At 41.6% G+C, this 13,311-nt stretch overlaps 1 protein-coding gene across 6 annotated transcripts in view; it reads right to left on the bottom strand.

The window, feature by feature from the left end:
• LOC140257152 (protein bicaudal D homolog 1) overlaps positions 1 to 13,311 on the bottom strand; it is a 282,019-nt gene that overhangs the window by 232,959 nt on the left and 35,749 nt on the right. The gene's annotated exons all lie outside the window — the stretch shown is intronic.

The raw sequence follows: 13,311 nt of genomic DNA on the forward strand, positions 1-13,311 counted from the left end.
ATCCGGGATATCAAATAGCAGAAAATTCTACTCTGGATTCTGGAATACTGGACATTAAACATAAATTTCACTACAGATTGATTTCCATTAAAGAATACCAACCTGTTACTGACCTACAGTTGGTCTACTGCAATTTCCAGCTTTCCCAGAAAGAATCACTTCCATCTGTTTGAACAACATCAGAGATGACAGAATGGCTTGATCAATCCTTTCAGCACATGAGTATTGTCACAAGCTTAAGGAAAGAGGTAATTTCTAAATGTTATGTATGTATTTTAATCCTAACATAACTGACAAGCTAAAAGACAGAATGGAATGCCTTACCTCTTTCATGTCACCTGAGGCTGTCCTTAGAAGCACAGCCAATGCATTTTCTCACATCCTGCCTAGTATTCCCCCAGTGATGGAAGAGAAAGAGAAAAGCATTTTTCTTTGAAAAGAAAAGGATTTTTCTTTGTTTCCTTAGCTGACCCTCAAACTTACTTACTAATGTGATAGCATTATTACTGCCTGTCCGAAGAGATAAATGATTCTACACTTCACAAATCTAAACATGGCTACTATGCATCTTCATTTAGAAGGAATGACTTCCCATTGATCTTATTATTTGCCATTACAGATTTAAATCAATGACTGTTTCTGCTTAGAAGGTAATTAAGGGCATGCAGTGAGCTTGCTAATAAAGCAGTTAATTGCCAAGAATCATGGCAATGAATTTGACCACAGAGGAAAGAAGATGAAAACATGAGAGATTAGCATTTTTCAAAGCTTGTAATTACAGGAAGAGCAGCTGCTTATGTTTTCCTACGGATATCAAATTTGAAATCAAAATTAAACTTCTTCGTGAAACTGAAATGAAAACAGATTTCCACTAACCACATGGTAGGGCATGGTAATTATACCATAGATGGCAGAAAAGCAAGAAGATGCATTTCACCAGTGAGAATTATACAAACACTCATTCAGTATCAGCCATGATTTGTGGGGATACATCTTCCCCTATTTCATCAGGACTCAAATATTAGCTTAAGAAATCTTAATACTGTTATAAACAGCTTCTAATACTATGCAAAGGCACTGATTTCATCATGCCTCGCTTCTTGCATGGATCGACTGAAATTAAGAATAAAAAAAGTCAAAAAGGTGCAAATAAGGGAAGATTTCTCTGTTTTCTTTTATAGGTGTAGAATGAGTCCCTGTTTATGGGGATCTGTCACATCATTATATCGAACCCACAAAGAACTAACTAATGTTTGTTACACTCATAATAGCAGATCTAGAAATAAACATTTAGAGCGCACATTCTCAACACATACTAGAATACTGGACCTACAGCAGCACTGCATCTATTTTTTCCTCATCTTGTAGTCTCTTGTTATTTCTGTAACTGATCATAGAACAGTCTGGATTGGAAGGGACTTTTGGAAGGGACCATTTGCAACTCCCCTTTTAATTTAAAGCCATTGCCTCTTGTTCTATCACTATGTTCCCTGATAAAGATTCCCTCTTCCATCCCACAGGTACAGGAAGGCCACTACAAGGTCTCCCTGAAGCCTTCTCTTCTCCGGGCTGAATAACCCCTACTCTCTCAACCTTTCTTCATAAGAGAGGTGCTCCAGACCTCTGTTCATCTTTGCAGACTCTTCTGGAACTGCTCCAACAGTTCCACTTCTTTCTTGTGCTGGAGGTTCCAGGCCTGGCTGCAGGACTCCAGATGGGGCCTCAATAGGGCAGAAAAAAGGGGGTGACAATCCTCTCCCTCACCCTGCTGGCCACTACTCTTCCAATGAATTTCATGAGGCTCATGTGGGCCCAGCTCTCAAGCCTGTTAAGTCCCCCTGATGAAATGAAAAAACAATGGAATTAGTGGAATCCTAGATTCCTGCTGGCATTTGAAGAGTTAATCGCCCTCTCTTTTCCCAGGAGAAGGAAGAGGAAAAGAGCCCAATTGAGATAGAAGAAAACTAATTTGTTAAAAAGACCGTGAGATGATGCAGAATACTAAATCAAAGAAACAAAAAACAAACAGAAGAGTCTGAGCCTTTATCAGCACCCAGGAAAGACAAGAGAGCTCTTCTCACATCAGCCAGAATTGGAAATCACGTGGAGGCCCTTGGGAAATGCAGTACCACCCACTGCACCTTCCTCCTGGAGCACCAGAATTCACATGAGACTGATAAGGAAACCAGGAAACACAGCTCTGCATCGTGCTGTATTTCTGCACCCAACAGCCTGTCGCATGATGTGATGATATGGAATACTACTTAAACAAGAACAATTCCCTACAGAACTTACATTATGTGCCACTTCAACAGCTGAAATGATAGAATGCCTACTCAATTGGAGACTCTTCTTCTGCCAACCTGTCAGTGCAGCCACTAAGGTGCCGTTCTTCCAACACTTATACAGGAGAACTGCTACAAAGGATTCTCTTTCCAAAAGAGATAGAGCTTTGTGATGCTTTCCTCACTGCCTACATAGGAAACCACATAGGGGGAATAACAGGGAAGGGTGAGGAAAAGTAGAAGTAGATGGAGAAAGAAGGTTCTCGTATCCACAGAGCATCAGCCTGATCAGCGTCCCTGGTAAGACAAGGTGGCGAATCCATGGAAGGAAGGCTAATAGTTTTCTCTTAAGGAGTTTTCATCAGCTATTTGATAATAAAAGCATCCATACAGTTCAGTGCAGTGTAAAAAGACAAAGCTAAATAGAAACACGAGCGCATAAAGAATATATGAAGGTAACACGAGATCCCGTGCCTACTGCATTTAAGACTACCTACAGCAGGACAGATTTAAGTCAAGGTCAAATCTGGAAAGCATTCATCCCCGACTCTCACTTTATGAACTCTGAACTAATGTTATGTTTTTGAAACTTATTGCAAATTTCCTTTCCAATTGCAATACAGAGTTTATAAGATAAAAGAAAGAAGAACATTTTGGCACATTTTAGGAATAATTGTCTTCAGTTCACTGGAATAGATGTTTATACAGCTGCTGAACACAGTGCTATATCATCTGCATTAACAAGCTCCAGTTTTCTCTGTGTTCAATGTCTAACCAATGAAGCAAACTAAGACCACAGAAGAGTAACTTCTTGTTAAACCACTGCAGAGAGCTGTAATATCCAAAGTCATCAGAGGACTCAGGAATGGAAACAGTCCCATTAAAGCTGTCACTAAAACACAATATATTAGGTACTGTCTTAAACGGATTATACCTCAAAAAAATTGAGTTTTATTTAATATGTGCATACATGTGGCAAGCTTGCATCCTAGTGAATTAAATTGCTGTTAAATAAGATGTTACAGAGCTCCTTCATCTGAAACTTTCCACATCAAATTCATTAACATAGTCATCTGAACCAAATTTGTTCACTAGATGTGCTGCATGTGAACACTTCAGTTCTGGCAATGAACAATTCATATCTAAGACAGGAATAATGAAAAAAGTATTCCAGCTATGAACGTTGCATGCTTGGCAAGTTAAAAGTGCAAAGTTTACATTCTCTAAGAGGAACCATCTCTATTTCTTACACCTCATCTGCCCCAATTCTGCTACAGATAGCAAGAGAAAAGAAGCAAAAGATTTTCTACCTTCTACCCACAGTTACAATAAATCTTGACAGCATGACAAATTGCATCAACATCTGTATGCTCATAGGAAATTAAGGGTAATTTTTATCTTTGAACTAAATGTATCATAATGTGCTGGGATGGAGTTAGTTTTCATCTCCCATTGTAACTAGGAGATGTACACTGCCCACCACGCAGCTGTGGGCTGCAGTTCTGAGGCAGATGGATGATGTAACATCCTGGTCACTGACCTGACCAGTGTTCAGTAAATCACTTCAATTCTTCTATCGGGTTTGGATTCTAGTAGAAAAGGAATGGGGAATTCCACTTATTTGCCAAAACTGTTTCACTTCCAGGAAGGGTACAGAAAGGTGAGAACAACTGTCTTTATTACAAACTGGGTTGCACAGGGGGAGGAACTGAACGGGCAGTCACAAGAGTCAATCTCACTAACTCATGTTTATTCAGGTTCCTTCCCAGCTCTGCCACTGACACAATTTAGGCACAATTTGAAAACCATCTGAGTTCAATTAGACACTAACTAGTTGGCAGAACGAAAGCATGCATTGCCACAGCCTCACTGCTGGGTTCTGCCTCCAGCACACCATCTTCCTATGCAAATATGCAGCACTGCTTGGGAAGATATTAAATCCTTGCTTGATTATCCCTAGTTGCGAGCTTCCCAGAGTACTGTATAATTCACATCAATTTAATTCCAATTGATTTAATCTTTAACAGCAGTAACAATACCATGAGAAGGTTATGCCAGATTCAGAGTACATCTTCATCTAGGTGGCTTAAAATCTCTTATATGTAGGTTTTAAACTGTAAGAACCATGCATCACATATGCACTCTGCACATATTTTTGCATATATGCAGTTTTGTTATATTTGCATACACAGACAGCTGTAGGTAAATACAATGGTAGCTGGTCACTTGTTTCCTCCCAGTTAATCCATTTCCTTGTAAAGAAGTGACTCCTTCTCTAAAAGAAAATAACACCAAGGGGGGCAGAAGTAGAAAGTGATGGGAAAAGTCCAGATGGAGAAGGAAGCCCCTACAGAGCTTCAAGCTCCTGACAGCACTGCTATAGCAGGACAGAGGCTTTGGGAAGCTTCCCTGGGAAGGAAGCCATACAGGTGCTCTGACCAGACCCAGAGACCCTGGCACACTTACAGCCTAACAAGAACTGGGGTGGCAGCAAAACCTATGAAGAAATTCCAGACAGAACTGCAGAAAAAGTCCAAAATGGACCATTTTGGAACAGAAAATTGCCTTAGTAGTTTTCTTGTCAGCCATATTAGCTTCCCTATCAAACTTGCTGCTTTGTAAAACAGAACTGAAGCACTAACAAAATACATCCGCGCAGTTCATAGTGTTGCATAAGCTTATAACTCAGTAGACTTTATGACTGTGAGTCATTTGTATTGATTTATTTACTCCATTAGTGAGGGAAAGATGAAAATCTGCACCGATGGAGAATCAAATTGAAGAAGGAATAGCTGATTAAACATTTTAAAATCACATTTTAAAGTGATGCTTTAGAAAGATGTACCCAAAATTAAAATGGCAAGAATATAGAGTTCAATAGTCAAAGCCTATGGTCAGAAACTTAAATCACTGATCTTATTTGTAAATGAAGTTATAATAGCGGCTGCATAAACTGCTGCCTTACCCTACTTGATAAAACTTCATAAGACCTGCTAATGTAATTATGAAAACTCTAATTGCATGAATGACTTCACAAATTTTTACTCCTGGGCTTTGATGGAACTGCGTTAATGAAGTTCCCTAGAAGCACAGCTGAATACTCAACTAGTGAAGTCCCTTCCCACCAGCCATCTTACACCATATAGGTAACATCATTAAATTCAAACGGTTATCATTTTCCTTTGATGTAACCTTTCCAGAAGAGCACTGGCATAATATTAATTAAAGCAACAGCATAGCAAGCAAGATCTACCCTGAGTGAGAAACAAGTTTTTCCAGAGTACAGTATGTAATAATTAAATTTTAATATACAAAATTTCATAAAAGGAATGAAAAAAACAAACTAACCCATGAGCAATAGTACTTACCACCTTTACATTGGGCATCTGGAATAAAAAGATAAAGAAGCATTATTTCCCTGATTTACCTATGGTGAAAGTTGAGAACAAATTGCTCAAGGCCACAAAGTAAGCCAATGGCACAACTCAAGAAGCAAAGCTGAGGCTTTTTAGTGCCACACCAGCACCCTGAGATAGCACCACGCGTTGTCATGCAAAGAGTTACAGGAATGACAGAGAAGAAATCTATGCACCTGGTGACCTCCCCAGCATTGCACTCTTCCTTTGGTAGCTTCCAACCTACCTTCCTCTTCTGGGTGACTCGGCCATCTGGCAAGACCTGCAAGGCCTGCATCCAGCATGCCAGCCTGCACCCAGCCCAGGAGAGACCGCAGCACCCGAACACCCGGAGGCAACTGGGCAACTGCGCCAGGAGGGCCAGCACCGCAGGAGGAGGCACATGGGAGGCTCTCCTAAGAGGCTGAAGTCCTTTGCAGGGCTGAGTAAGCTTTATTGCTACCTCATGAAGATCCAGAAACAGACATAACCAAGCATGACATCAGCACTCGCAGAAAATCATCCGTAACATCAGCCTAATGGAGCCTGCATCTTTAATGTGATATTGATTCTGCTAATGTTTCTGTGTGCTGACATCTGGGAGCAAAATATCTCTTTGCTATAAAGTAAACTATACTCAGGGTCACGCAGTACAATAGCCAATATCATTACAATGAGGTTTTTGTTTTGTTCTTCTCTTGTATATAGAAGAGCAACAACAAATCTTTTCAAGCCTGCATTCAAAGACCATCACTAACAGTATCAGCACTGAGATATCACCACTAAGAAGAGAAGAGGCCATGCCTACTTCAATGCAAAAAGCAAGAGCAATGCACCTTTGGTCCACCTGCCCCATTTATCCAAAACCAGAGTTGACCCCTGAGTCAGATCCCACTTGAAGAACTAACTGCCCTGCTGCTGAAGTGCTGTGAAAGATTTCACCATGCAGACAGCTGTGAAAACTCATGTCAGTGAATAAATTATGAAACGCCTTTCAAAATGTTATATCTATAGTTAGAATACGAGATGAACCATACTGCTGAATAAACACCCCCATATGTCAGATCTGCAAAGCTAGGAACTTTATATAGAAACTATACCATTTTCTTACAGATAAAATCCTCCCGCCAGATATATTTCTTCACAAATTGTGAACTGCCTTGTCCTCTTGCTCAGAATGCCTCTTTTTTGGATGATGTCCCACTATGAATGAGAATTGCTTTGTATTTTTAGCGTGCCATTCACACGCAAACAGGTAAAACAATAGGAGGAAAAAAGAATCATTACCTGTCCATAAAGGGACCTCTGCCAGATGGCCAAAACACAGGAGACATTGGCTTAAACACACCTCACCTCTAAAGGAACTTAGTTGTATAAACGTAGTTTTACTAGAAACTAAAGGTCTATTAAAAAAATGACTCCATTCATGAGCTGTTCAATTTTCTCCAAAAATACTCATGCAGAAAAATAATTTTTACCACCAGTACTTAAATACAGTCAAAGCAACATGTATTCAAACACAGAACATAAAGAGATGCACCCACAAAGAAAGCCCTCTAGACATCAGACCTTTAGAAATCCCAGGAATTTCTATTGAGAGCTTACAAGAATCCTGTTTCCACCATAAGAAAACTCGCTCCACTTTAGAAAACTAAAAACACAACAACAACAAAACAATCTGCTTTGCCATTTGAACATTATCTGGATACCTAAATTGTAATTGCACATATCATAAAGGGAATCATCACCCGCCATTTTCAAGAAAGGGAGAAAGGAAGACCCAGGGGAACTGCAGGCCAGTGAGCCTCATGTCTATGCCTTGGAAGCTCATGGATCAGGTTCTCCTGGAAAAGATGTTAAGATGAGGAGGTGATCTGAGACAGCCAGCACAGCTTCACCAAGGACAGGTTGTCCCTGACCAATTTGGTGGCTTTCTATGATGGAGTGATGGCATCAGTGGACAAAGGAAGGGCAACTGATGTTATCTACCTCAATTTGTGCAAAGCCTTTGACATGGTCCCACACCACATTCTTATCTCTACACTGGAGAGTGATGGATTTGAAGGGTGGACTGTCCAATAAATAAATAATTTGTCAAGTAGTCACAACCAGAGTATCATGGTCAATGGCTCCATGTGGAGACCCATCTCAAATGGTGCCTCCCAGGGCTAATTCCTGGAATCAGTGCTCTTCAATACCTTTATCGACAAAGAGAATGGGATTGAGTGCATCCTCAGCAAGTTTCCAGGTGACACTAAGGTACAGTTGACACAACAGAAGAAAAGGCTGCCCAAGGAGGCTGTGGATGCCCCATCCCTGGAGGCATTCAAGGCCAGGCTGGATGTGGCTCTGAGCAGCCTGGTCTGGTGGCTGGCGACCCTGCACATAGCACAGGGGTTGAAACTAGATGATCTTTGAGGTCCTTTTCAACCCAGGCCATTCTATTATTATGAATCTATGAGTAAGGATTTCAGTGCTAACAGCCAGGAGCTTAAAGGCCAGCTTGTCCATCTGTTTTGGCCCTTAACAGGCAGCAGAATTCCCTCACGTTATTACATCACAGTGACAGTTTAAGGTATGAACTTAATGAAGTGTTCTTGTGGACAGTGCTGGAGAAGGAGATTTCCATCCTTTTGCACAAGAAAGTGAATACTAACATTAATTAGGTAGCTCCTTCCACACGGCCCTTAGATTTCTTTCCCCACAGTCTCTGTATGTGACCATGAGGATCAAAATGAAATTGGTGGAGAAAGAAAATTAAAATATTGAACTACTACCTGAAAATATCTCTAGCAGTTCCATAGGGCAGCTGAAAAGGAACAGAAGAGCTTGCAGAGCAGAAATGCAAGTAGAGTAATTCAATCAAGACATCCATTGTGGCAGAAGGAACGGACTGATCGGGCACCTTGCAGCTTTAAAGGAACTGGTCGGTTTATGAAAAGGGAAAGAACACCTTCAAATTCCAGCTGGTGTAAATTGCTTCACAGAGCTTTACCACAGGTAGAGTTCATAAGAGCAAAATCAATTACGTGTGCAATCTCAATTAAGTATATACAAAATTAGACCCTGGGAATGAATGAATGAAAAATCACTAAACAGCCCATTAAAAATTAAACATTAACTACTCAGAATATTAACATTACGAATTACTATAGCAGCCATTTCAAACCTGGATAATTTATATTTTCATCTGCAGCTCATCCCTGTCTTTTATAAGTAAAAGTCATCAACATATTATTTTTTTTAACCAAAAAAGTTACGCTTTTTGAAGTACACATTGCTTTGATTCTTCCTTCACATTAATAAGATATCACTGTCAGGTGAGTTCAAAAAATAGGACTGTTACACTTTTGCGCTTACATGATTTAAACTCAGCATTCCCTGCACCCCAAAGCAGTAAGGACCATAGACAACAATTTTCATGTGCCATAGGAAGAGAATGGGAGGCAAAGGTTCTGATATTCAGAGTCATGAACAGGAACTGGCTTTTACCACTGAGACAAAACACAACACTTACCAAGGCAGTAACGAAAAACAATTGGCTATTAAAACAGAACCACATAGATCATTACTAATTAGTGTCTGGCAATATTTGTGTTATTTAAAGCTGTTTAGCTGTTTCTCAGACTGCTTAATTGTACGTTAACTAAGTATGGACTTCCTCCAGCCACTATAGAGTTCAGCACATTGCAATTTCTCTCTAGAAGTTCCAGCTGACTATCAAACATACACCATCCACTGCCCATCCTCAGATGAACCTATTTCTAATTCACCTCATGCCTTACTCTGATAGGGTTATGTGCAGTTTATGCTCTCCATCCCATTCATAGCCAATACAAACACTGGAGAGCTTACCCCTTGCTTACCCCCTGGATGCTGGGAGCATTGACCTATTTTGCAAGGAATGAATGGATTATTCCCATATTTCCTGCTGCCAGCCTAATTCTTCTGTTCTGCCCTGCAAGCACCACGAATAGAAAGCATTTGAAGAGTCCAGTTCTTTAAGCGGTTGCTGGGTCACCTTCTTAGTGAAAGAACATGAAAGATTTCTAAAGCCTTTCTGAGGCTTCTAAGCCCTACAGCAATACATACAGGACAAAGAATCTGAAGCCTAACCTGCAAAATCGCTTAAAAAAAATAATCCTATTGCAAAAGTGCAGCAAAACTTCATCTCACTAATTGCAATTCACCTAACAAAACTTTAGACTTTATCTGCAAGTGCATGCTTATCTGTTAGCTAACAGGATCAAACGGATTTACCAAACTCTGACTCTACACCTGCTTCCAAAAAGAAAGACAATTTTAATTAAACAAACGCAACACTCATGTAATGATCACGTGCATGAGACTTCTGTGAACAGGATGAAAAGCAAGGCTTAACAATCCAAGCTAAGCACAAGCTGCTTCCATGAACGGTCTTCCCTGGCCATCCTCCTCCTCTTCTCATGTTCCTACTTTCCCCCTTCAGTCAGCACTAGGATGAGTGCAACCATGTTGACAGGCAGAACAGGAAACCAAGAAAGCCAGCACGTTACACAACTCCAAACAGCATTTCATTCACTCTTCACTCACCAGTGAGCCTGCCTACAAGGTAGTGAGCTTGCTTTATGTCAATACATGAAACCTGCAGACGCACCAGCTTCCCTGGGAGCAGAGTTCTCACCTGCTTCTTTCACAGCTCTAAAGAAGCTACACATATAGAACAGATGACAAGGAATTACTTGTGTGTGTTATAAAAACAGGTCTATGAAAGACATTTGTAAATTACAGGTAGTTGTTTCTATATAGGTGGCGCACGGTGTTAGAACCACCGCTTGCAACACTGGAGGCCCGGGTTCGAATCCCCCCTGTGGCGCAAGTGGTAGAACTGCCGCTCTGCTACACTAGAGGGCTCGAATCCCGGGAGTTGGACTCGATGATCTCTAAGGTCCTTCCAACTCGCACGATACTATGATACTATGATGATACTATGATGATATTCACTTTTTTTTCTTATTTCCAAGGAGATAATAAAGGCTGTACAAATCAGAGGCTGAGCTACCATCTCCAACAGCTAGCAACAGAAGAGTCCTATGGAAGGGAGAAGCTGAGAAGCACAGTAAGATATCCTCAGAAGGCACACTAGCTTGTACATTTGGCAGTGCTGCAGCCTTCAGCAGGTACGAGCAGAAACATGTTCTGTCACCCTGTGAAACAAAGCAGTGAAGTGCCACATGACCAGTTTTACAGCTTAACCACGCTGTACAGTGAGGGATTTATTTTATTTGCTCTGAAGCTGTAGCCTACTAGTTATTCTTGATGCCACGTTATTCCTTAACATGAAGACTCAGTGAATTGGCCATTCCCCAGGTATCTCCTCCTTGAGAGTCATGCACACATTGACCTCCATCATACCCCTGTCTCTGTAGCTCTCTTCCAGCCTGAAGAATCACACTGCAATTAGTCGTTCTGCTTTCAGAAATCCTTCTTTAATTACCCACATCACTCCTGTCTGTCTTACTTCGGTTAAACCATGCCAGAGAAAGGAGGCCAGGACCACACACCATATTCAAGACGTGGGTGAACCACTGACCTATACAGGAAGACTGAATTTTTCTGCTCATTCCTCATTCTCTCCCTAATAATTCCTATTGTTTGATTTCTTTTTTCTTCTTAAACCACTACTGAAAAGCTGTTTTCAGGAGAATGTCTTCTGTAACCTTCAGATGTCAGCTCTCAAGTGAAAGTGTCAGCTCTAATCAATGCATTGATTTGTATTTGCCCTTCTGTTGCCCAGTTGCACAAACTCATCAAGCCTGCCAGCAATTTCTGTGTAAGATCTCAGTTTGACTACCATGGCTACCTGAGTATCATCAGCAATTTGATCACTTCCCTGTTCACTGACTATTTCAAGTCATTCATCAATGCACTGAGCAGTACAGGATGCAGCAAAGATCTCTGCGGTATTTTACTGGTACTAACTTTTACCCATGAGATTCGCTCCTTTTACTCATACCTGCAGCTCATAATTTCTCATCTATTATTGATCTGTATAAAGATTTAACCTTTAGGACAATTATAGCTGTGAAATTACATTCTATATATTTTTAAATGAAGAGTGGTGGAGGATTTTGTCATGTATATCATATCATCTAGGGGTCATCTTTGTTTACATGTCCATCATGTGCTTCAAGGGAACTCCAGTAAGGTAGTGAGGCTTAACTTCCTGCTTCAAAAGATGTGTCAACTGTTGTGCTAAGTATTCTGCCTATCCAAAAGTTAATTCTATTCTTGAAAGTAATCACCATTAGACAATGGGATTCCCATTGTAGACTTGGAATTGTTCAGAAGACTAGTGGGGGGAGCCCCCTGGGATTCAGTCTTAGAGAGTAAAGGGGTCCAAGATAGCTGGTCACTCTTAAAGAAGGAAGTCTTAAAGGTGCAGGAGCAGGCTGTCCCCCTGAGCCGCAAAATGAGCCAGTGGGGAAGAAGACCAGCATGGATGAATAGGAAGCTGTTCTTGAGGCTCCAGGAGAAAAAGAGAATCTACCTCCTGTGGAAGAAGGGATGCAGAACTCAGAAAGAGCACAGAGAAGTTAAAATGTGTAGACAGAAAAATCAGAAAGGCAAAAGACCAGCTGGGGTAAAAAGGAACAAGAAACTCTTTTACTAAGACATCAACAGTAAGAGGAGGACTAAGGAGAACCATCATTCTTTACTGCATGAGGCTGGGAATGGGACCACTGAGGATAAGGAAAAGACAGAGGTTCTAAATTGCCTTCTTTATGTCTGTCTTTAAAGGTCAGACCAGTTATCTCTAGGGTGCTCCTCTCTCTGACCTGGTAGTCTCAGCTGGGGAGCAGACTAAAGCCCCCCACAATTCAGGAGGACACAGTCAGAGACCTACTGCTCTAACTGCACTGCCACAAGTCCACAGGGCCAGATGAGATTCAACTGAGAGTGCTGAGGGAACTAATGGAGGTGACAGCCAAACCGCTTTCCATCATCTATCAGCACTCCCTGTTGACTGGTGAGGTCCCAGAAGACTGGAGGCTTGCCAACGTGACTCCCATCTACAGGAAGGGCTGTAAGGAAGACGTAGGGAGCTACAGGCCTGTTGCCTGACCGCAGTGCCAGGGAAGCAGATTGTCTTGAGGGAAATCACATGGCATGCATGGGACAGGTGGGAGATCAGGCCTAGCCAGCATGGGTTCACAAAGAGCAGGTCCCACTTGACCAACCTGACCTCCTTTTATGATCTAGTGACCCATCTGGTAGACAAGGGGAAGGCTGTTGACATAGTCTACCTAGACTTCAGCAAAGCCTTTGACACTGTCTCCCATACTATTCTCCTGCAGAAGCTGGCAGCCTATGGCTTAGACAGGTACCCTCTTGGCTGGGTAAGGAACCGGCTGGAGGGCCAGGCCCAGAGAATGGTGGTGAATGGAGCTAAATCCAGCTGGCAACCAGTCACAAGTGGTGTCCCCCAAGGGCCAGTGCTGGGGCCTGTCATCTTCAATATCTTTATTGATGACCTGGATGAGGGCATTGAGTGCACCCTCAGTAAGTTTGCAGATGACAACAAGTTGGCTGAAAGTGTGGATCTGCCTGGGGGTAGCGAGGCCCTACAGAGGGATCTGGACAGGCTGGAG

This window comes from Excalfactoria chinensis, chromosome 1, assembly GCF_039878825.1.
Source record: "Excalfactoria chinensis isolate bCotChi1 chromosome 1, bCotChi1.hap2, whole genome shotgun sequence".
Classification (NCBI taxonomy): Eukaryota; Metazoa; Chordata; class Aves; order Galliformes; family Phasianidae; genus Excalfactoria; species Excalfactoria chinensis.